The following is a 26,302-nucleotide window of genomic DNA, read 5'->3' on the forward strand; positions in this document are numbered from 1 at the left end:
CGGGGAGCACTTCTGTGGCTCTGCTCGACAGGGGAAGAGGAAATTAACTTTCTTGGGTGGCATAAGCCAGGGAACCTTGCTGGCTAGGCTTACTTAGGCTCTTGGGCCGATAGCCTAGTACCTACCCATGAACCTATAAACCTTAGTTCTGATTATACATCAGTTTCGTTGAAATAAAATGGAAACCAGAGATACCTTCCACCCAAGAAACCTTTACAAATTTCTTTAAGATAAGCCACCTGTTCCTAAGTGATACATTGGCAAGCTTTGAATCCCCACCAAACCCAGTTAACACCACTGACCATGCACAAATACACTGCACCATAGTATACCAGCATGTAAGTAAATCCATAGATGGATCTGTACTCTGTCGGAACAAGTGCAGGGCACCTAGAAACAAACCCATATGGTGGAATCATAATATCAACAAACTTTATTATAAAAGGAAAGAATTTTGTCCAAAATTAAGAAGAAGAATTTCCAGAATATTAGAGTCCTTGTCACTAAAATAAGCAAACAACTCAGTCACTTAATAAAATCCACAAAAGCCAAGTCTGAGGCTAAAATAGCTACCTAAGCCAAAGGTAATCACAAAGCATTTTAAATTATGTTTCCAATTTCAAAAGCACAACACAGCAATATTTCTGAGCTTATTGTGAGCAATGTTACCTACACTCAGGCTGAAGATATAGCAAACCTACTGATTGATAAATTTAGCTCTAACTTTAACCCTCTCTCCATCTGTCTGTTAGATATACCTGAAACTCGATCTCTTCCAGCTATCATACAAGACCAAGTCCTAAAATTGTTATCAAAAGCTGAAAATACTAGATTGATGGATCATGACAACATCCCTAGATGTATCTTAAATATCTTGAAATGCAATTTAACCACACTCCTAACAACACTGTTCAGTCTCAGCCACACCCCTAACAACACTGTTCAGTCTCAGCCACACCCCTAACAACACTGTTCAGTCTCAGCCACACCCCTAATAACACTGTTCAGTCTCAGCCACACCCCTAATAACACTCTTCAATCTTAGCCCCCATACAGGTTTTGTATTAAGTGAAAGTAGAACAGCTACAGTCATTCACTCCCCTGTATAAGTGAAGACCTTTCCCAGACCCAGGGAATTACAGACCCAGACCTGCCTCATTTTAAAGCCATGGAAAGACTTGTTATGGAATTAATGAATCAGGACACATGGAACCTCCAAAGACAAGACCTGTCTCAGTTTGGATTAGTCAAGAGGATGTCATGCTTTACTCAGCCTGATGGATTTTTTTGAATAGGTCACAAAAGGAATGTATGAAGGCAAAATAGTACATACCACATACCTCAACCTGGCCAAAACTTTTGACACAGTTTCCTACTCAGGCCTAGTAGAAAAGCTAAATAAACTGAGAATAAACCATCTATCCCCTGCTGGATTACCAACGGTCTCACTGATGGGATGCAGATAATCAAAATAGGGAAATTATCTCCACAAAGAGATCAGTCACCAGTGAAGTTCCCCAGGGTGCTGTCCTGGGACCTCTCATGTTTGGCATCTACTTTAATGAAGTAAGAGCCAATATCAAAGGAATCTGGCTAACTAAGTTTGCAGATGACTTCAATTTGGGAACAATCATCGAATCCCCAAATGAATTAGACATCCTTCAGGAAGGTTTGTCTCAAATAAATAAATGGTGCCAAAATCATGGAATGAAACTAAATGCCAGAAAAATGCATGATTGTATCCTTTGGGAAGTCGTCTACCCCAGGGAACATGGCAATACACCCATCAGAGTTGACTCAATTGTTTGGAATTTGGGAACGTGCATGGGCAATAACCTAATTTTTGACCAACATGCGTCTGTTCTTGTAAGAAAGTCCCTCTATACTGCACATCTTATAAACCAAGGGATTATGTTTATATCTCGAGATGTCATTGTCTTTCATTAATCATCTCTCATTAGGCCAGTCATTGAATATAATGCCTCATTTGGCATGTATCTGTCCTGACACATGCAACAACTGGAACGCCCACAGAGATAACTTACTAAAAGTATACAAGGCCAAAACAACATGCCTTATACAGACAACTCAAAGCCATGTCACTGTATTAGGTACCTACAGACTGCTAAAAGAGAGACCTGTGTCTGGTATACAAGACATCGTCTGATATTACTGATGGATTTACTGCATATTACCAAGCCAAATGACATAAGAAGTACTTGGGCTAAGGATCTAAACCTCTTCTGCAACATCAACAGAAAAGTTTGAGGAGACAAGTAGATGTCCTAGATTATACTTTGCTGTGGGACAGACTCTCCAGCCACATACAATAAAGTCCATCCATGCCCAGAAAATGTACCCCTGGACTGCCCCTGTACTACTAATGGACAGAGGCAATTCCTAAATGTTTATCCCATGCAGTAGTACCCTCAAATTATCTAAAGTATGATCCCAGTTATTCACATTAGGGGTAATATATATTTATTGACCATGGGATGGGTAACACCAGTTTATAACTAATTGGGGTAGGTTATTTTGAACACAAAAAGAGAAACTGGCTGGGTTTAAAATGGCTCACAGGGGCAGCTAGCCTAGCACTTACCTCTGAACTTATGAACCTATAAAAGATGTGAATTGCCAACCCTTTGTGCAATGAGACAGTGATTAAACAATGGCATTGTTGTTAATTGTGTAATGAGGTGATGGTTATATCAGAGGTCAAGCAATCCAGCCATCTGTTTAAAGAGATGACTATTTATAGCATATGCAGCATTAATAGCTCTGTACAAAAAAACATTGATTATACATTGATTATGCATGGTGAGGTCCAGCATCACCACCCCCTCCCTGAACAACAAGATGGTATCATCCTAATGTGATGCAACAAGTCCTCTCTGCAATGAAACCATGATATTACCAGCCTTCTGCACAACCCAGCATACATTGACTGAGTGGTTATATATGTAGTATGGAGCAGCAGCTTGCAATGATGATTATATATAAAATATAAGGCCTTTGAAATGCCTCTGCCTAACAAGATGGCGGATATATATGAAATGTATAATACTACCAGCCGTCTGTACATTAACATGAAGGATCAATATTGTAAGTGTATTATTACCAGCTCTCTGTATACCATGAAACATGTTGTATTACCAGCCCATTTCTACAATGAGACAATTTTATTGCTAAAAGAGAAGTGGTACAAAAAGTATGAGAGTTGAGATGTTACCCGTCATTCATGCAATAACAATCCAGTAGAGTAATCATTGTTGCACTGTGCAGATGAAAACAGAATGTTCAGTTCTATACTTACCATGCAAAAAAAAAAAAAATATATATATATATATATATATATATATATATATATATATATATATATATATATATATATATATATATATATATATATTTTAAATTTTCTAATGTTTAATTTGATTGTATGACTGATGTGTAAAATGGTTACACTTTTCTGGAACATTCAATATTACTTTCGTCTACACTTATTATTTCATGTTCTTTTATTATCTTGTTTGGCTTTGACAACGCTTAGTGTCTTTGTCTGTTTTCAACTCAAGTATCCAATAGCTAGAAAATTAGAATTTGAAAACTATATGTAAAGATATTTTCTAAACCTTGTTTCATTTAACACATCCGTGTTAACATTTTAAAAGCATCACTCTACATCACAGGTAGGTACACTGTAAAAAGACAGGTGAAATGCACCAGATAAAAGTGATGAATACCAGTTGGGTCTAGAGGTGTCATCAGTAGAAAAGTTATGTGATAGCTATTCCAGTTCACATAGTCCCAGAATTTAACCCCCTCCCACAGACTCGTATGTCATCCCCAAGTTATTAAGAACACTAAAATTCTAGCTGCTCAGAGGATCTATTTCCTGTGCTCTATAATCAGAAACTTATGTGAAATTAATATTTCCTATCTTTCATACTGATTGTTTCTTATCCTGCCATGCTTCCTGTGTGTGTGTGTGTGTGTGTGTGGGGGGGGGGGGTCATGCATGTGTGCATGCATATGATTGTGCATGTATATGTTTGCATGTATGTGCATGTTCCATTCTGTCAAATGTAAAATTGTCAGCTCATTGACAGAGTAAAATGTGAGTATTTGTCAGTTATAATTACAATAACGCAATGTACTCTGGTAGCCCATGCCACATATGCATGTCGCTGTATGTGTACATCTGATTGTCTTGTGTGGCATGGTGTGAGGAACAGGTTTTTCTATGGTAAGGTGTAGGGCCAGGTTATGGCAAAGTTATGGTTTATCTTATTTATTTATTTGCTGATCAGAACTGACAATTTACAGTATCTGTCCGAATGAAAAACATTTATAAGTAGACAATTAAAGAGTGACAATACTGTACACAGAGATTAGGCAGTAAATACAAAATTGCCAAGTAAAAAAAAATATTAAAAATACAGGCATACATGTAAAATACCATTAATGTGGCATCACTAGTGTTTGGGTAGAATGTTAATGAGTACACAGGTGGGAATATTTACAGAATCTGATGAGAGACAATGCTAGTAGAGTAAAGGGTTAAAAGGCAGGAAGATGTGAGAGTTTCTGCAATGTGCCCTTCTGGAAAGCAGGAACACTTAGCTGGTAATTTTACGTGGAATTTTTGATCCTTCCTGAACTTGGAGAAGTCAGAGGCTTCTCTTAGCAATGGTGGGAGTGATTGTAAAACTGCAGTAACTATAAAGGCATGTTTTGTGTACTAAAGGAAAGATCTTAGAGCAGTAGTAAGGTGGTGTAAGGGAGCTTTACTCTCTACATTTCCTTTACTTATGCATACTAACATTATGTGCAAAAAAGAGAGAGACACCACACAGTGAATCACTGTTGGGGTACAAACACAAACCATTCTGACTATGATTGTTGAGAGACTTCTGCTGTTTTCTGCAAATGGGATTCAATGAAATGAACTTTCAGTGAAATTTTGCCAATCATTTCTGATTCAACCAAATGAGATTAGGTGAAATGCACTGTTACAATATACGTATGTGCAGAAGTGTAGCTGACTCAACCATCACCCTGTGCCAGTTCCACGGAGTACTGCCTTACCATTTCTAAGAGAAAAAAAAAAAATGGGTTTATATTAGATAATTGAAATGGCAGAATTTCGAATGATCTAATATCGAACACAATATTGCAAATGCTGAAAACAGTGAAGCTGCACAAAACCGAATTCTTTCCTAGAGAAAGAATTCGGTTGGCCGTTGTTGTGGCTTCGCTGTTTTCAGCGATGCGGTGGAAAGGTACGGGTTGGGCTAAGGTAAGTGTGTGATTGTGAGGACGTTCAGGTTAAAGCACGGGTTGGGTGAGTTAGGGTTAGGGCGCAGGTGAGGTGAATGTGCAATAGTGAGACTTTGGGGTTAGGGCAGGTTAAGTGAGTTACAGTTAGGGAGTGGGTGAGGTGAGTGTGCAATAGTGACTGACCTTAGGTTTAGGGTCTAGGTTAAGGTAAGTGGATAGATAGTAGTGTATGTGAAGTGTAGTGGAGGGTTAGATGTAACTTTTAAATGTATGTGTGTGGATTGCAGCTTTTTAGTGTGCTTGTGGTGTGTGTGTGTGAGTTTCTCGGAAGAGCAAATTTATTCCCTGGGAAAAAATTTGCTGTTTTGAGGTTTTGATATTGTTAAGGGTCGGGTTTTGCAGTTCAACATTACGGCATTTGATAAATAGCCATTTTGATGATTTGATTTTGACCCAAAAAAAAAATCTGCCATTATTGATAAACTCACCAAATTAGGCATCAACTCCTATAATTTGTACTTATTTATTTTATTTAACATTTCGTTTACAGGATAAATCGCAATGGACAACAGGTGAGCATTTTCAGAGGAGTTCTGGGGTGAAAAGCTCCAAGGAAGTAATAGTGTAAATACATAAGTTAGATAACAAGAAAGCTAGCATATAAGGTAAAAAAACAGTTAAATGCCAAAACAATTACATAGTAGAGTCAGGCAATTACATGTCTACAATAACAGTACAATCTGTGTAAATAAGATACTTGGGAGTAGGTCGATATTTGTACAGTCAGGAGGTTACATATCTACAATAAGAGTATAATCTGTGTAAATAAGATACTCAGGAGTAGGTCGATATTTGTACAGTCAGGAGGTTACACGTCTACATTAACAGTACAATCTGTATAAATAAGATACTCAGGAGAAGGTCGATATTTGTACAGTCAGGATGTTACATGTCTACAATAACAGTACAATCTAAATAAATAAGGTACTCAGGAGAAGGTCAATATTAGTACAGTAAGGAGGTTACATGTTTACAGAAACAGTACAATCTTTGTAAATAAGATACTCAGGAGTATGTTGATATTTGCACAGTCAGAAGTTTACATGTCTACAATAACAGTACAATCTGTGTAAATAAGATACTCAGGAGTAGGTCGATATTTCTAGAGTCAGGAGGTTAAATGTCTACAATAACAGTACAATCTGTGTAAATAGCATACTCAAGAGTAGGTTGATTTTTGTACAGTGAGGAGGTTACATGTCTACAATAACAGTACAATCTGTGTAAATAAGATACTCGGGAGTAGGTCGATATTTGTACAGTCAAGAGGTTACATGTCTACAATAGCAGTACAAAATGCATAAATACGATACTCAGGAGAAGGTTGATATTTGTACAGTCAGAAGGTTACATGCCTACAATAACAGTACAATCTCTGTAAATAAGATATTCAGGAGAAGGTCGACATTTGTACAGTCAGGAGGTTACATGTCTACAATAACAGTGCAATCTGTGTAAATAAGATACTCAGGAGTAGGTCGATATTTGTACAGTCAGGAGGTTACATGTCTACAATAACAGTACAATCTGCATAAATAAGATACTCAGGAGTAGGTTGATATTTTTACAGTCAGAAGGTTACATGCCTACAATAACAGTACAATCTGTGTAAATAAGATACTTGGGAGTAGGTCGATATTTATACAGTGAAGAGGTTACATGTCTACAATAAGAGTATAATCTGTGTAAATAAAATGCTCAGGAGTAGGTCGATATTTGTACAGTCAGGAGGTTACACGTCTACAGTAACAGTACAATCTGTATAAATAAGATACGCAGGAGTAGGTAGATATTTGTACAGTCAGGATGTTACACATCTACAATAACAGTACAATTTAAATAAATAAGGTACTCAGGAGTAGGTTGATATTTGTACAGTCAGAAGGTTACATGCCTACAATAACAGTACAATCTCTGTAAATAAGATATTCAGGAGTAGGTTGACATTTGTACAGTGAGGAGGTTACATGTCTACAGTAACAGTACAATCTGTGTAAATAAGATACTCAAGAGTAGGTCGATATTTGTACAGTCAGGAGATTACATGTCTACAATAACAGTACAATCTGTGTCAATAAGATACTCAGGAGCAGGTCGACATTTGTACAGTCAGGAGGTTACATGTCTACAATAACAGTACAATCTGTGTAAATAAGATACTCAAGAGTAGGTCGATATTTGTACAGTCAGGAGATTACATGTCTACAATAACAGTACAATCTGTGTCAATAAGATACTCAGGAGCAGGTCGATATTTGTACAGTCAGGAGGTTACATGCCTACAATAACAGTGCAATCTGTGTAAATAAGATACTCAGGAGTAGGTCAATATTTGTGCAGACAGGAGGTTACACATCTACAGTAACAGTACAATCTTTGTAAATAAGATACTCAGGAGTAGGTAGATATTTTTACAGTCAGGAGGTTACATGTCTAAAATAACAGTACAATCTGTGTAAATAAGATACTCAGGAGTAGGTTGATATTTGTGCAGTCAGGAGGTAACATGTCTACAATAACAATACAATCTGTGTAAGTAAGATACTCAGGAGTAGGTCAATATTTGTACAGTCAGAGGGTTAAATGTCTGCAATAACAGTACAATCTGTGGAAATAAGATACTTTGGAGTAGGTTGATATTTATACAGTCAGGAGGTTACATGCCTACAATAACAGTACAATCTGTGTAAATACGATACTCAGGAGTAGGTTGATATTTGTACAGTCAGGAGGTTACATGTCTATAATAACAGTACAATGTGTGTAAATAAGATACTCAGGCGGCGGTCGATATTTGTACAGTCAGGAGGTTACATGTCTACAATAACAGTACGATCTGTGTAAATAAAAGACTCAAGGAGTAGGTTGATATTTCTACAGTCAGGAGGTTACACATCTACAGTAACAGTACAATCTTTGTAAATAAGATACTCAGGAGTAGGTAGATATTTGTACAGTCAGGAGGTTACATGTCTACAATAACAGTAAAATCTGTGTAAGTAAGATACTCAGGAGTAGGTCGATATTTGTACAGTCAGGAGGTAACATGTCTGCAATAACAGTACAATCTGTGTAAATAAGTTACTCAGGAGTAGGTTGATATTTATACAGTCAGAGGGTTAAATATCTACAACAACAGTACAATATGTGTAAATAAGATACTCCGGAGTAGGTTGATATTTGTACTATCAGGAGGTTACATGCGTACAATAACAGTGCAATCTGTATAAATAAGATCCTCAGGAGTAGGTCGACATTTGTACAGTCAGGAGGTAACATGTCTACCATAACAGCACAATCTGTGTAAATAAGATACGCAGGAGTAGGTCAATATTTGTATAGTCAGGAGGTCACATGTCTACAGTAACAGTACAATCTGTTTAAATAAGATACTCAAGAGTAGGTCAATATTTGTACAGTCAGGAACTTACATGTCTACAATTACAGTACAATCTGTATCAATAAGATACTCAGGAGTAGGTCGATATTTCTACAGTCAGGTGGTTACATGTCTACAATAACAGTACCATCTGTGTAAATATGATACTTAGGAGTAGGTCGACATTTGTTCAGTCAAGAGTTCGCATGTCTACAGTAACAATACAATCTGTGTAAATAAGATACTCAAGAGTAGGTCGATATTTGTACAGTCAGGAGATTACATGTCTACAATAACAGCACAATCTATGTAAATACAATACTCAGGAGTAGGTCGATATTTGTACAGTCAGGAGGTTACATGTCTACAATAACATACAATCTGTGTAAATAAGATATTCAGGAGTAGGTCGATATTTGTTCAGTCAGGAAGTTACATGACTATAATTGTGCAATCTGTGTAAATAAGATACTCAAGAGTAGGTCAATATTGGTGCAGTCAGGAGGTTACATGTCTAAAATAACAGTACAACCTGTGAAAATAAAATACTCAAGGAGTAGGTTGAAAATTGTACAGTCAGGAGGTTACACGTCTACAATAACAGTACAATCTTTGTAAATAAGATACTCAGGAGTAGGTTGATATCTGTACAGTCAAGAGGATACATGCCTACAATAACAATACAATCTGTGTAAATAAGGTACTCAGGAGTAGGTCGGATTTTGTAAAGTGAGCAGGTTACATGTCAACAATAACAGTACAATCTGTTTAAATAAGATACTCCGGAGTAGGTCGATATTTCTACAGTCAGGAGGCTGTACATCTACAATAACAGTACAACCTGTGAAAATAAGATACACAGGAGTAAGTCGATATTTGTACAGTCAGGAGGTTACACGTCTACTGTAACAGTACAATGTTTGTAAATAGCATACACAGCAGTAGGTAGATGTTTCTAAAGTCAGGAGATTATACGTCTACAATAACAGTACAATCTGTGTAAATAAGATACTCAGGAGTAGGTCGATATTTGTAAAGTCAGCAGGTTACACATCTACATTAACAGTGCAATCTGTATAAATGAGGCACTCAGAAGTAGTTCAATATTTGTACAGTAAGGAGGTTACATGTCTACAGAAACAGTACAATCTGTGTAAGTAAGATACTCAGGAGTAGGTCGATATTTGTACAGTCAGAAGGTTAAATGTCTACTATAACAGTACAATCTGTGTAAATAAGATACTCAGTAGTAAGTTGATATTTGTTCAGTCAGGAGGTTACACGTTTACAATAACAGTACAATCTATGTAAATAAGATACTCAGAAGTAGGTCGATATTTGTACAGTCAGGAGGTTACATGTCTACAATAACAGTACAAACTGTGTAAATAAGATACTCAGGAGTAGGTCGATTTTTGTACAGTGAGGAGGTTGCATGTCTACAATAACAGTACAATCTGTGTAAATAAGATACTCAGGAGTAGGTCAATATTTATACAGTCAGAAAGTTACACGTCTAAAGTAACAGTACAATCTGTGTAAATAGCATACACAGCAGTAGGTCGATATTTCTAAAGTCAGGAGGTTACACGTCTACAATAACTGTACATTCGGTGTAAATAAGATACTCAGGAGTAGGACAATATTTGTACAGTCAGTAGAATACACGTCTACAATAATAGTACAATCTGTATAAATAAGGTAGTCAGAAGTTGGTCGATATTTGTACATTAGGAGGTTACATGTCTACAATAACAGTAAAACCTGTGTTAATAAGATACTCAGGAGTAGGTCAATATTTGTACAGTGAAGGTTACATGTCTACAATAAAAGTACAATCTGTGTGAATAACATACTCAGGAGTAGTTCGATATTTGCAATGTCAGGAGGTTAAATGTCTACAATAACAGTACAATCTGTGTAAATAAGATACGCATGAGTAGGTTGATATACATAATACAGTCAGGAGGTTACATGTCTACAATAACAGTACAATCTGTGTAAATATGTTACTCAGGAGTAGGTCGATATTTCTACAGTCAGGAGGTTACATGTCTACAATATCAGTACAATCTGTGTAAACAAGATACTCAGGAGTAGGTTGATATTTGTACAGTCGAGGTTACATGTCTACAATAACAGTACAATCTGTGTAATAAATACTCAGGAGTAGGTCAATATTTGTACAATAGAGGTTACATGTCTACAATAACAGTACAATCTGTGTAAATAAGATACTCAGGAGTAGGTCGATACTTGTACTGTCAAGGTTACATGTCTACAATAAAAGTACAATCTGTGTGAATAAAATACTCAGGAGTAGGTCAATTGTTGTACAGTGAGGAGGTTACATGTCTACAATAATGGTACAATCTGTATAAATATACTCAGGAGTAGGTCAATATTTGTACATTCAGGCGGTTGCATGTCTACAGTAAGAGTACAATCTGTTTAAATAGCATACGCAGCAGTAGTTCTATATTTCTAAAGTCACAAGGTCACACATCTACAATAACAATACAATCTGTCTAAAAAAGATACTCAGGAGTATGTCGATATTTGTACAGTCAGGAGGTTATATGTCTACCATAGCAGTACAATCTGTGTAAATAAGATACTCAGGAGTAGGTCGATATTTCTACAGTCAGGAGGCTGTACGTGTACAATAACAGTATATTCCATGTAAATAAGTTACTAAGGTGTAGGTTGATATTTGTACAGTCAGGAGGTTACACGTCTACAGTAACATTGTAATCTGTGTAAGTAGCATACTTAACAGTAGGTCGATATTTCTAAAGTCAGGAGGTTACACATCTTCAATAACAGTACAATCTGAGTATATAAGATACTCAGGAGTAGGTCGATAATTGTACAGTCAGGAGGTTACATGTCTACAATAACAGTACAATCTGTGTAATTAAGATACTCAGGACTAGGTTGATATTTGTACAGTCAGGAGGGTACATTTCTACAAAATCAGCACAATATGTGTAAATTACATACTCAGGAGTAGGTGTATATTTATACAGTCAGGAGGGTACACATCTACAATAACAGTACAATCTGTGTAAATAAGATACTGAGGAGTAGGTTGATATTTCTACAGTCAGGAGGCTATACATCTACAATAACAGTACAATCCAAGTAAATACGGTATTTAGGAGTAGGTTGATATTTGTTCAGTCAGGAGGTTACACGTCTACAGTAACAGTACAATCTGTGTAAATAGCATACTCAGTAGTAGGTCAATATTTCTAAAGTCAGGAGGTTACAAATCTTCAATAATAGCACAATCTGTGTAAATAAGATACTCAGGAGTAGTTCGATATTTGTACAGTCAGGAGGGTTCATTTCTACAAAAACAGTACAATCTGTGTAAATACGATACTCAGGAGTAGGTCAATATTTGTAATGTCAGAAGGTTACACGTCTACAATAACAGTACAATCTGTGTAAGATAATCAGGAGTAGGTGGATATACGTAGTACAGTCAAAAGGTTACATGTCTACAAAAAGAGTACAAGCTGTATAAATAAGATACTCATTAGTAGGTCAATATTTGTATAGTAGGAGGTTACATGTCTACAATAACAGTAAAATCTTTGTAAATAAGATACTCAGGAATAGGTCAATATACATAGTACAGCCTGGAGGTTACATGTCTACAATAACAGTGCAATCTGTGTAAATAAGACACTCAAAAGTAGATCAATATTTATATAGTCAGGAGGGTACATGAATACAATAACAGTACAATCAGTGTAAATAAGATACTCAGGAGTAGGTCGATATTTCTACAGTCAGGAGGTTAAATGGCTACAATAAAAGTACAGTCTGTGTGAATAAGATACTAAGGAGTAGGTCGATATTTGTACAGTCAGGATGTTACATGTCTATAATAACAGTACAATCAGTGTAAATAAGATACTCAGGAGTAGGTCGATATTTGTACACTCAGGAGGTCACATGTCTACAATAAGAGTACAATCTGTGTAAATAAAATACTCAAGGAGTAAGTTGATAATTGTACAGTCAGGAGGTTACACATCTACAATAACAGTACAATCTTTGTAAATAAGATACTCAGGAATAGGTCGATATTTGTACAGTCAGGAGGTTACATGCCCAAAATAACAGTACAATCTGTGTAAATATGTACTCAAGAGTAGGTCGATATTTGTACATTCAGGCAGTTACATGTCTACAGTAAGAGTACAATCTGTTTAAATAGCATACTCAGCAGTATGTCGATATTTCTAAAGTCAGGAGGTCACACGTCTACAATAACAATACAATCTGTCTAAATAAGATACTCAGGAGTAGGTCGATATTTGCACAGTCAGGAGGGTACATGTCTACAATAGCAGTGCAATTTGTTATCTAACATACTCAGGAGTAGGTCTATATTTGTATAGTCAGGAAGTTACACATCTACAATAACAGTACAATCTGTGTAAATAAGATACTCAGGAATAGGTCGATATTTCTACAGTCAGGAGGCTATACGTCTACAATAACAGTATATTCCATGTAAATAAGGTACTCATGTGTAGGTTGATATTTGTACAGGCAGGAGGTTACACGTCTACTGTAACAGTACAATCTGTGTAAATAGCATACTTAGTAGTAGGTCGATATTTCTAAATTCAGGAGGTTACACATCTTCAATAACAGTACAATCTGAGTATATAAGATACTCAGGAGTAGGTCTATATTTGTACAGTGAGGAGGGTACACATCTACAATAACAGTACAATCTGTGTAAATAAGATACTCAGGAGTAGGTCGATATTTCTACAGTCAGGAGGCTAAACGTCTACAATCACAGTACAATCCATGAAAATAAGGTATTTTGGAGTAGGTTGATATTTGTTCAGTCAGGAGGTTACATGTCTACAGTAACAGTACAATCTGTGTAAATAGCATACAAGGCAGTAGGTCGATATTTCTAAATTCATTAGATTACACGTCTACAATAACAGGGTTAGGGAGGGTGGCCAAATGGTTAAGGTGTTTGCCTTGCAAGCACATGGTGCTGGGTTTGAGTCTCACAAGGGATAATTGGCTAGGCTTAAAATGGCTCGCAAGGGTAGTTAGCTTAGTACTAACCTACGAACCTATGAAGTACAATCTGTGTAAATAAGAAACTCAGGAGTAGGTCGATATTTGTACAGTCAGGTGGTTACACATCTACATTAACAGTGCAATCTGTATAAATAATATACTCAGTAGTAGGTCGATATTTGTACAGTCAAGAGGTTACATGCTTACAATAACAGTACAATCTGTGTAAATAAGATACTCAGGAGTAGGTCGATTTTTATACAGTGAAGAGGATACATGTCTACAATAACAATACAATCTGTGTAAATAAGATACTCCTGAGTAGGTTGATATTTCTACAGTAAGGAGACTATACTTCTACAATAACAGTACAATCTGTGTCAATAAGATACTCAGGAGTAGGTCGATATTTGTACAGTCAGGAAGTTACACATCTAAAGTAACAGTATAACCTATGTAAATAGCATATACAGCAGTAGGTCGATATTTCTAAAGTCAGGAGGTTATACGTCTACACTAACAGTACAATCTGTGTAAATAAGATACTCAGGAGTAGGTCGATATTTGTACAGTCAGGAGGTTACACGTCTAGAATAACAGTACAATCTGTGTAAATAAGATACTCAGGAGTAGGTCGATATTTGTACAGTCAGGAGGATACACGTCTACAATAACAGTACAATCTGTATAAATAAGGTACTCAGAAGTTGGTTGATATTTGTACAGTAAGGAGGTTACATGTCTACAGAAACAGTACAATCTTTGTAAATAAGATACTCAGGAGTGGGTTGATATTTGTACAGTCAGAAGGTTACATGTCTGCAATAGCAGTACAATCTGGGTAAATAATATATTCAGGAGTAGGTCGATATTTGTACAGTAGGAGGTTACATGTCTACAGTAACAGTAAAACCTGTGTAAATAGGATACACAGGAGTAGGTCGATATTTGCAATGTCAGGAGGTTACATGTCTACAATAACAGTACAATCTGTATATATAAGGTACTCAGGAGTAGGTCGATATTTCTACAGTCAGGAGGTTACATGCCTACAATAACAGTACAATCTGTGTAAATAAGATACTCAGAAGTAGGTTGATATTTCTACAGTCAGGAGGTTACATGTCTACAATATCAGTACAATCTGTGTAAAAAATACTCAGGAGTAGGTCGATATTTGTACAATCGAGGTTACATGTCTACAATAACAGTACAGTCTGTGTAAATAAGATACTCAGGAGTAGGTTGATATTTGTACTGTCGAGGTTACATGTCTACAATAACAGTACAATCTGTGTGAATAAAATACTCAGGAGTAGGTCAATTTTTGTACAGTGAGAAGGTTACATGTCTACAATAACAGTACAATCTGTGTAAATATACTCAGGAGTAGGTCGATATTTGTACAATCAGGAGGTTACACATCTACAATAACAGTACAATCTGTGTAAATAAAATACTCAGGAGTAGGTCAATATTTGTACAGTCAGGAGGTTACATGTCTACAATAACAGTACAATTTGTGTAAATAAGTCACTCAGGAGGAGGTTGATATTTCTACAGTCAGGAGGTTACATGTCTACAATATCAGTACAATCTGTGTAAACAAGATACTCAGGAGTAGGTTGATATTTGTACAGTTGAGGTTACATGTCTACAATAACAGTACAATCTGAGTAAAAAATACTCAGGAGTAGGTCGATATTTGTACAATTGAGGTTACATGTCTACAAAAGCAGTACAATCTGTGTAAATAAGATACTCAGGAGTAGGTCGATATTTGTACTGTCGAGGTTAATTTGTACTGTCAAGGTTACATGTCTACAATAACAGTACAATCTGTGTGAATAAAATACTCAGGAGTAGGTCAATTTTTGTACAGTGAGAAGGTTACATGTCTACAATAATGGTACAATCTGTGTAAATATACTCAGGAGTAGGTCGATATTTGTGCAGTCAGGAGGTTACACATCTACAATAACAGTACAATCTGTGTAAATAAGATACTCAGGAGTAGGTCGATATTTGTACAGTCAATAGGTTACATGTCTACAATAACAGTACAATCTGTGTAAATAAGATAATCAGGAGTAGGTCGATATTTGTACAGTCAGGAAGGTACATGTCTACCATAGCAGTACAATCTGTTAACTAACATACTCAGGAGTAGGTCTATATTTGTACAGTCAGGAGGTTACACATCGACAATAACAGTACAATCTGTGTAAATAAGATACTCAGGAGTAGGTCAATATTTCTACAGTCAGGAGGCTATACATCTACAATAACAGTATATTCCATGTAAATAAGGTACTCATGTGTAGGTTGATATTTCTACAGTCTGGAGGTTACACGTCTACAGTAACAGTACAATCTGTGTAAATAGCATACTTAGCAGTAGGTCGATATTTCTAAAGTCAGGAGGTTACACATCTTCAATAACAGTACAATCTGAGTATATAAGATACTCAGGAGTTGGTCGATAATTGTACAGTCAGGAGGTTACACGTCTACAATGACAGTACAATCTGTGTAATTAGGATACTCAGGAGTAGGTCGATATTTCTTCAGTCAGGAGGATATACGTCTGCAATCACAGTACAATCCATGTAAATAAGGTATTTTGGAGTAGGTTGATATTTGTTCAGTCAGGAGGTTACACGTCTAAAGTAACAGTACAATCTTTGTAAATAGCATACACAACAGTAGGTCGATATTTCTAAAGTCATTAGATTAGACGTCTACAATAACAGTACAATCTGTGTAAATAAGAAACTTAGGAGTAGGTCGATATTTTTACAGTCAGGTGGTTACACATCTACATTAACAGTGTATTCCATGTAAATAAGGTACTCATGTAGGTTGATATTTCTACAGTCTGTCTGTTACACTTCTACAACAAATAAGAAACTTAGGAGTAGGTCGATATTTGTACAGTCAGGTGGTTACACATCTACATTAACAGTACAATCTGTATAAATAAGGTACTCAAAAGTAGGTCAATATTTGTACAGTAAGGAGGTTACATGTCTCCAGAAACAGTACAATCTGTGTAAATAAGTTACTCAGTAGTAGGTCGATATTTGTACAGTCAAGAGGTTACATGCCTACAATAACAGTACAATCTGTGTAAATAAGATACTCAGGAGTAGGTCGATTTTTTGTACAGTGAAGAGGCTACATGTCTACAATAACAGTACAATCTGTGTAAATAAGATACTCCAGAGTAGGTTGATATTTCTACAGTAAGGAGACTATACTTCTACAATAACAGTACAATCTGTGTAAATAACATACTCAGGAGTAGGTCGATATTTGTACAGTCAGGAAGTTACACATCTAAAGTAACAGTATAATCTATGTAAATAGCATACACAGCAATAGGTCGATATTTCTAAATTCAGGAGGTTACACGTCTACAATAACAGTACAATCTGTGTAAATAAGATACTCAGGAGTAGGTCGATATTTGTACAGTCAGGAGGTTACACGTCTACAATAACAGTACAATCTGTGTAAATAAGATACTCAGGAGTAGGTCGATATTTGTACAGTCAGGAGGTTACACGTCTACAATAACAGTACAATCTGTATAAATAAGGTACTCAGAAGTTGGTCAATATTTGTACAGTAAGGAGGTTACATGTCTACAGAAACAGTACATTCTTTGTAAATAAGATACTCAGGAGTGGGTTGATATTAGTACAGTCAGAAGGATACATGTCTATAATAGCAGTACAATCTGGGTAAATAATATATTCAGGAGTAGGCTGATATTTGTACAGTAGGAGGTTACATGTCTACAATAACAGTAAAACCTGTGTAAATAAGATACTCAGGAGTAGGTCGTTATTTGTACAGTCAAGAGATTACTTGTCTACAATAACAGTACAATCTGTGTAAATAATGTACTCAGGAGTAGGTCAATATTTGTACAGTCAGGAGGTTACACGTCTACAATAACAGTAAAATCTGTGTAAATAACATACTCAGGAGTAGGTCGATATTTGCAATGTCAGGAGGTTACATGTCTACAATAACAGTACAATCTGTATATATAAAGTACTCAGGAGTAGGTCGATATTTCTACAGTCAGGAGGTTACATGCCTACAATAACAGTAAATCTGTGTAAATAAGATACTCAGAAGTAGGTCGATATTTCTACAGTCAGGAGGTTACATGTCTACAATAACAGTACAATCTCTGTAAATAAGATACTCAGGAGTGGGTCGATTTTTGTACAGTCAGGAGGTTACATGTCTACAATAACAGTACAATCTGTGTAAATAGGTTACTCAGGAGGAGGTCGATATTTCTACAGTCAGGAGGTTACATGTCTACACTATCAGTGCAATCTGTGTAAAAAATACTCAGGAGTAGGTCGATATTTGTACAGTCGAGGTTACATGTCTACAATAACAGTACAATCTGTGTAAATAAGATACACAGGAGTAGGTTGATATTTGTACTGTCGAGGTTACATGTCTACAATAACAGTACAATCTGTGTAATAAATACTCAGGAGTAGGTCAATATTTGTACAATAGAGGTTACATGTCTACAATAACAGTACAATCTGTGTAAATAAGATACTCAGGAGTAGGTCGATACTTGTACAGTGAGGAGGTTACATGTCTACAATAATGGTGCAATCTGTATAAATATACTCAGGAGTAGGTCAATATTTGTACATTCAGGCGGTTGCATGTCTACAGTAAGAGTACAATCTGTTTAAATAGCATACGCAGCAGTAGTTCTATATTTCTAAAGTCACAAGGTCACACATCTACAATAACAATACAATCTGTCTAAATAAGATACTCAGGAGTAGGTCGATATTTGTACAGTCAGGAGGTTATATGTCTACCATAGCAGTACAATCTGTTAAATAACATACTCAGGAGTAGGTCTATATTTGTACAGTCAGGAGGTTACACATCTACAATAACAGTACAATCTGTGTAAATAAGATACTCAGGAGTAGGTCGATATTTCTACAGTCAGGAGGCTGTACGTGTACAATAACAGTATATTCCATGTAAATAAGTTACTAAGGTGTAGGTTGATATTTGTACAGTCAGGAGGTTACACGTCTACAGTAACATTGCAATCTGTGTAAGTAGCATACTTAGCAGTAGGTCGATATTTCTAAAGTCAGGAGGTTACACATCTTCAATAACAGTACAATCTGAGTATATAAGATACTCAGGAGTAGGTCGATAATTGTACAGTCAGGAGGTTACATGTCTACAATAACAGTACAATCTGTGTAATTAAGATACTCAGGACTAGGTCGATATTTGTACAGTCAGGAGGGTACATTTCTACAAAATCAGTACAATATGTGTAAATAACATACTCAGGAGTAGGTGTATATTTGTACAGTCAGGAGGGTACACATCTACAATAACAGTACAATCTGTGTAAATAAGATACTGAGGAGTAGGTTGATATTTCTACAGTCAGGAGGCTATACATCTACAATAACAGTACAATCCAAGTAAATACGGTATTTAGGAGTAGGTTGATATTTGTTCAGTCAGGAGGTTACATGTCTACAGTAACAGTACAATCTGTGTAAATAGCATACTCAGTAGTAGGTCAATATTTCTAAAGTCAGGAGGTTACAAATCTTCAATAATAGTACAATCTGTGTAAATAAGATACTCAGGAGTAGTTCGATATTTGTACAGTCAGGAGGGTTCATGTCTACAAAAACAGTACAATCTGTGTAAATATGATACTCAGGAGTAGGTCAATATTTGTAATGTCAGAAGGTTACACGTCTACAATAACAGTACAATCTGTGTAAGATACTCAGGAGTAGGTGGATATACGTAGTACAGTCAAAAGGTTACATGTCTACAAAAAGAGTACAAGCTGTATAAATAAGATACTCATTAGTAGGTCGATATTTGTATAGTAGGAGGTTACATGTCTACAATAACAGTAAAATCTTTGTAAATAAGATACTCAGGAATAGGTCAATATACATAGTACAGCCTGGAGGTTACATGTCTACAATAACAGTGCAATCTGTGTAAATAAGACACTCAAAAGTAGATCAATATTTATATAGTCAGGAGGGTACATGAATACAATAACAGTACAATCAGTGTAAATAAGATACTCAGGAGTAGGTCGATATTTCTACAGTCAGGAAGTTAAATGGCTACAATAACAGTACTGTCTGTGTAAATAAGATACTCAGGAGTAGGTCGATATTTGTACAGTCAGGATGTTACATGTCTATAATAACAGTACAATCTGTGTAAATAAGATACTCAGGAGTAGGTCGATATTTGTACACTCAGGAGGTTACATGTCTACAATAACAGTACAATCTGTGTAAATAAAATACTCAAGGAGTAAGTTGATAATTGTACAGTCAGGAGGTTACACATCTACAATAACAGTACAATCTTTGTAAATAAGATACTCAGGAATAGGTCGATATTTGTACAGTCAGGAAGTTACACGCCCAAAATAACAGTACAATCTGTGTAAATATGTACTCAAGAGTAGGTCGATATTTGTACATTCAGGCAGTTACATGTCTACAGTAAGAGTACAATCTGTTTAAATAGCATACTCAGCAGTATGTCGATATTTCTAAAGTCAGGAGGTCACACGTCTACAATAACAATACAATCTGTCTAAATAAGATACTCAGGAATAGGTCGATATTTGCACAGTCAGGAGGGTACATGTCTACCATAGCAGTGCAATTTGTTATCTAACATACTCAGGAGTAGGTCTATATTTGTACAGTCAGGAGGTTACACATCTACAATAACAGTACAATCTGTGTAAATAAGATACTCAGGAATAGGTCGATATTTCTACAGTCAGGAGGCTATACGTCTACAATAACAGTATATTCCATGTAAATAAGGTACTCATGTGTAGGTTGATATTTGTACAGGCAGGAGGTTACACATCTACTGTAACAGTACAATCTGTGTAAATAGCATACTTAGCAGTAGGTCGATATTTCTAAATTCAGGAGGTTACACATCTTCAATAACAGTGCAATCTGAGTATATAAGATACTCAGGAGTTGGTCGATAATTGTACAGTCAGGAGGTTACACATCTACAATAACAGTACAATCTGTGTAATTAGGATACTCAAGAGTAGGTCGATATTTGTACAGTCAGGAGAGTACATGTCTACAAAAACAGTACAATCTATGTAAATAACATACTCAGGAGTAGGTCTATATTTGTACAGTGAGGAGGGTACACATCTACAATAACAGTACAATCTGTGTAAATAAGATACTCAGGAGTAGGTCGATATTTCTACAGTCAGGAGGCTATACGTCTACAATCACAGTACAATCCATGAAAATAAGGTATTTTGGAGTAGGTTGATATTTGTTCAGTCAGGAGGTTACACGTCTACAGTAACAGTACAATCTGTGTAAATAGCATACACGGCAGTAGGTCAATATTTCTAAATTCATTAGATTACACGTCTACAATAACAGGGTTAGGGAGGGTGGCCAAATGGTTAAGGTGTTTGCCTTGCAAGCACATGGTGCTGGGTTTGAGTCTCACAAGGGATAATTGGCTAGGCTTAAAATGGCTCGCAAGGGCAGTTAGCTTAGTACTAACCTATGAACCTATGAAGTACAATCTGTGTAAATAAGAAACTCAGGAGTAGCTCGATATTTGTACAGTCAGGTGGTTACACATCTACATTAACAGTACAATCTGTATAAATAAGATACTCAGTAGTAGGTCGATATTTGTACAGTCAAGAGGTTACATGCCTACAATAACAGTACAATCTGTGTAAATAAGATACTCAGGAGTAGGTCGATTTTTGTACAGTGAAGAGGCTACATGTCTACAATAACAATACAATCTGTGTAAATAAGATACTCCTGAGTAGGTCGATATTTCTACAGTAAGGAGACTATACTTCTACAATAACAGTACAATCTGTGTCAATAAGATACTCAGGAGTAGGTCGATATTTGTACAGTCAGGAAGTTACACATCTAAAGTAACAGTATAACCTATGTAAATAGCATACACAGCAGTAGGTCGATATTTCTAAAGTCAGGAGGTTACACGTCTACAATAACAGTACAATCTGTGTAAATAAGAAACTCAGGAGTAGGTCGATATTTGTACAGTCAGGAGGTTACACGTCTAGAATAACAGTAAAATCTGTGTAAATAAGATACTCAGGAGTAGGTCGATATTTGTACAGTCAGGAGGATACACGTCTACAATAACAGTACAATCTGTATAAATAAGGTACTCAGAAGTTGGTTGATATTTGTACAATAAGGAGGTTACATGTCTACAGAAACAGTACAATCTTTGTAAATAAGATACTCAGGAGTGGGTTGATATTTGTACAGTCAGAAGGTTACATGTCTACAATAGCAGTACAATCTGGGTAAATAATATATTCAGGAGTAGGTCGATATTTGTACAGTAGGAGGTTACATGTCTACAGTAACAGTAAAACCTGTGTAAATAGGATACACAGGAGTAGTCGATATTTGCAATGTCAAGAGGTTACATGTCTACAATAACAGTACAATCTGTATATATAAGGTACTCAGGAGTAGGTCGATATTTCTACAGTCAGGAGGTTACATGCCTACAATAACAGTACAATCTGTGTAAATAAGATACTCAGAAGTAGGTCGATATTTCTACAGTCAGGAGGTTACATGTCTACAATAACAGTACAATCTCTGTAAATAAGATACGCAGGAGTAGGTCGATATTTGTACAGTCAGGAGGTTACATGTCTACAATAACAGTACAATCTGTGTAAATAAGTCACTCAGGAGGAGGTTGATATTTCTACAGTCAGGAGGTTACATGTCTACAATATCAGTACAATCTGTGTAAAAAATACTCAGGAGTAGGTCGATATTTGTACAATCGAGGTTACATGTCTACAATAACAGTACAGTCTGTGTAAATAAGATACTCAGGAGTAGGTCGATATTTGTACTGTCGAGGTTACATGTCTACAATAACAGTACAATCTGTGTGAATAAAATACTCAGGAGTAGGTCAATTTTTGTACAGTGAGAAGGTTACATGTCTACAATAATGGTACAATCTGTGTAAATATACTCAGGAGTAGGTCAATATTTGTACAGTCAGGAGGTTACTTGTCTACAATAACAGTACAATCTGTGTAAATAAGTCACTCAGGAGGAGGTTGATATTTCTACAGTCAGGAGTTTACATGTCTACAATATCAGTACAATCTGTGTAAACAAGATACTCAGGAGTAGGTTGATATTTGTACAGTTGAGGTTACATGTCTACAATAACAGTACAATCTGAGTAAAAAATACTCAGGAGTAGGTCGATATTTGTACAATCGAGGTTACATGTCTACAATAACAGTACAATCTGTGTAAATAAGATACTCAGGAGTAGGTCGATATTTGTACTGTCGAGGTTACATGTCTACAATAACAGTACAATCTGTGTGAATAAAATACTCAGGAGTAGGTCAATTTTTGTACAGTGAGAAGGTTACATGTCTACAATAACGGTACAATCTGTGTAAATATACGCAGGAGTAGGTCGATATTTGTACAGTCAGGAGGTTACACATCTACAATAACAGTACAATCTGTGTAAATAAGATACTCAGGAGTAGGTCGATATTTGTACAGTCAAGAGGTTACACGTCTACAATAACAGTACAATCTGTGTAAATAAGATACTCAGGAGTAGGTCGATATTTGTACAGTCAGGAAGGTACATGTCTACCATAGCAGTAAAATCTGTTAACTAACATACTCAGGAGTAGGTCTATATTTGTACAGTCAGGAGGTTACACATCTACAATAACAGTACAATCTGTGTAAATAAGATACTCAGGAGTAGGTCGATATTTCTACAGTCAGGAGGCTATACGTCTACAATCACAGTACAATCCATGAAAATAAGGTATTTTGGAGTAGGTTGATATTTGTTCAGTCAGGAGGTTACACGTCTACAGTAACAGTACAATCTGTGTAAATAGCATACACGGCAGTAGGTCAATATTTCTAAATTCATTAGATTACACGTCTACATTAACAGGGTTAGGGAGGGTGGCCAAATGGTTCAGGTGTTTGCCTTGCAAGCACATGGTGCTGGGTTTGAGTCTCACAAGGGATAATTGGCTAGGCTTAAAATGGCTCAAGGAGGTTAGCAGTACTAACCAATAACCTATGAAGTACAATCTGTGTAAATAAGAAACTCAGGAGTAGGTCGATATTTGTACAGTCAGGAGGTTACACATCTACAATAACAGTACAATCTGTGTAAATAAGTTACTCAGTAGTAGGTCGATATTTGTACAGTCAAGAGGTTACATACATGCGTACAATAACAGTACAGACTGTGTAAATAAGATACTCAGGAGTAGGTCAATTTTTGTACAGTGAAGAGGCTACATGTCTACAATAACAGTACAATCTGTGTAAATAAGACACTCTGGAGTAGGTTGATATTTCTACAGTAAGGAGACTATACTTCTACAATAACAGTACAATCTGGGTAAATAACATACTCAGGAGTAGGTCGATATTTGTACAGTCAGGAAGTTACACATCTAAAGTAACAGTATAACCTATGTAAATAGCATACACAGCAGTAGGTCGATATTTCTAAAGTCAGGAGGTTACACGTCTACAATAACAGTACAATCTGTGTAAATAAGATACTCAGGAGTAGGTCGATATTTGTACAGTCAGGAGGTTACACGTCTACAATAACAGTACAATCTGTGTAAATAAGATACTCAGGAGTAGGTCGATATTTGTACAGTCAGGAGGATACACGTCTACAATAACAGTACAATCTGTATAAATAAGGTACTCAGAAGTTGGTTGATATTTGTACAGTAAGGAGGTTACATGTCTACAGAAACAGTACAATCTTTGTAAATAAGATACTCAGGAGTGGGTTGATATTTGTACAGTCAGAAGGTTACATGTCTACAATAGCAGTACAATCTGGGTAAATAATATATTCAGGAGTAGGTCGATATTTGTACAGTAGGAGGTTACATGTCTACAGATACACAGGAGTATTTGTACAATGTCAGGTGTTTACATGTCTACAATAACAGTACAATCTGTGGAAATAAGATACTCAGGAGTAGGTCGATATTTCCACAGTCAAGGTTTACATGTCTACAATAACAGTACAATCTAAGTAAATAAGATACTCAGGAGTAGGTCGATATTTGTACAGTCAGGAGGTTACATGTCTACAATAACAGTACAATCTGTGTAAATAAGATACTCAGGAGTAGGTCGATATTTGTACAGTCAGGAGGTTACATGTCTACAATAACAGTACAATCTGTGTAAATAAGATACTCAGGAGTAGGTTGATATTTCCACAGTCAGGAGGTAACCTGTCTACAATAACAGTACAATCTAAGTAATTATTATACTCAGGAGTAGCTTGATATTTGTACAGTCAGGAGCTTACATGTCTACAATAACAGTACAATCTGTGTAAATAAGATACTCAGGAGTAGGTCGATATTTGTACAGTCAGGAGATTACATGTCTACAATAACAGTACAATCTGTGTAAATAAAATACTCAGGAGTTGGTCTATATTCGTACAGTCAGGAGGTTACATGTCTACAATAACAGTACAATCTGTGTAAAGATTCTCAGGAGTAGGTCAATATTTGTACAGTAAGGAGGTTACATGTCTACAATAACAGTACAATCTGTGTAAATAAGTTACTCAGGAGTAGGTCGATATTTGTACAGTCAGGAGTTTACATGTCTACAATAACAGTACAATCTGTGTAAATAAGATACTCAGGAGTAGGTTGATATTTGTACAGTCAGGAGGTTACATGTCTACAATAACCGTACAATCTAAGTAAATAAGATACTCAGGAGTAGGTTGATATTTGGACAGTCTGGAGTTTACATGTCAACAATAACAGTACAATCTGTGTAAATAAGATACTCAGGAGTAGGTTGATATTTGGACAGTCAGGAGTTTACATGTCAACAATAACAGTACAATCAGTGGAAATAAGATACTCAGGAGTAGGTCTAAATTTTAAAGTCAGGAGGTTACATGTCTACAATAACAGTACAATCTGTGCAAATAAGATACTCAGGAGTAGGTTGATTATTGTACAGTCAGGAGGTTACATGTCTACAATAACAGTACAATCTGTGTAAATAAGATACTCAGGAGTAGGTCGATATTTGTACAGTCAGGAGGTTACATGTCTACAATAACAGTACAATCTGTGTAAATAAGATACTCAGGAGTAGGTCGATATTTGTACAGTCAGGAGTTTACATGTATACAGTAACAGTACAATCTGTGTAAATAACATACACAGGAGTAGGTCGATATTTGTACAGTCAGGAGGTTACATACCTACAATAACCGTACAATCTGTGTAAATAAGATACTCAGGAGTAGGTCAATATTTGTACAGTCAGGAGGTTACATGTCTACAATAACAGTACAATCTGTAAATAAGATATTGAA

General features: G+C 36.1%; 1 pseudogene; it reads right to left on the reverse strand.

Annotated features, from left to right (window-relative positions):
• The window catches only part of LOC122803929, a 64,160-nt pseudogene that overhangs the window by 37,034 nt on the left and 824 nt on the right, over nt 1-26,302 (reverse strand).

This window comes from Protopterus annectens, chromosome 6.part0, assembly GCF_019279795.1.
Source record: "Protopterus annectens isolate FY-2018-M chromosome 6.part0, PAN1.0, whole genome shotgun sequence".
Taxonomy (NCBI): Eukaryota; Metazoa; Chordata; order Ceratodontiformes; family Protopteridae; genus Protopterus; species Protopterus annectens.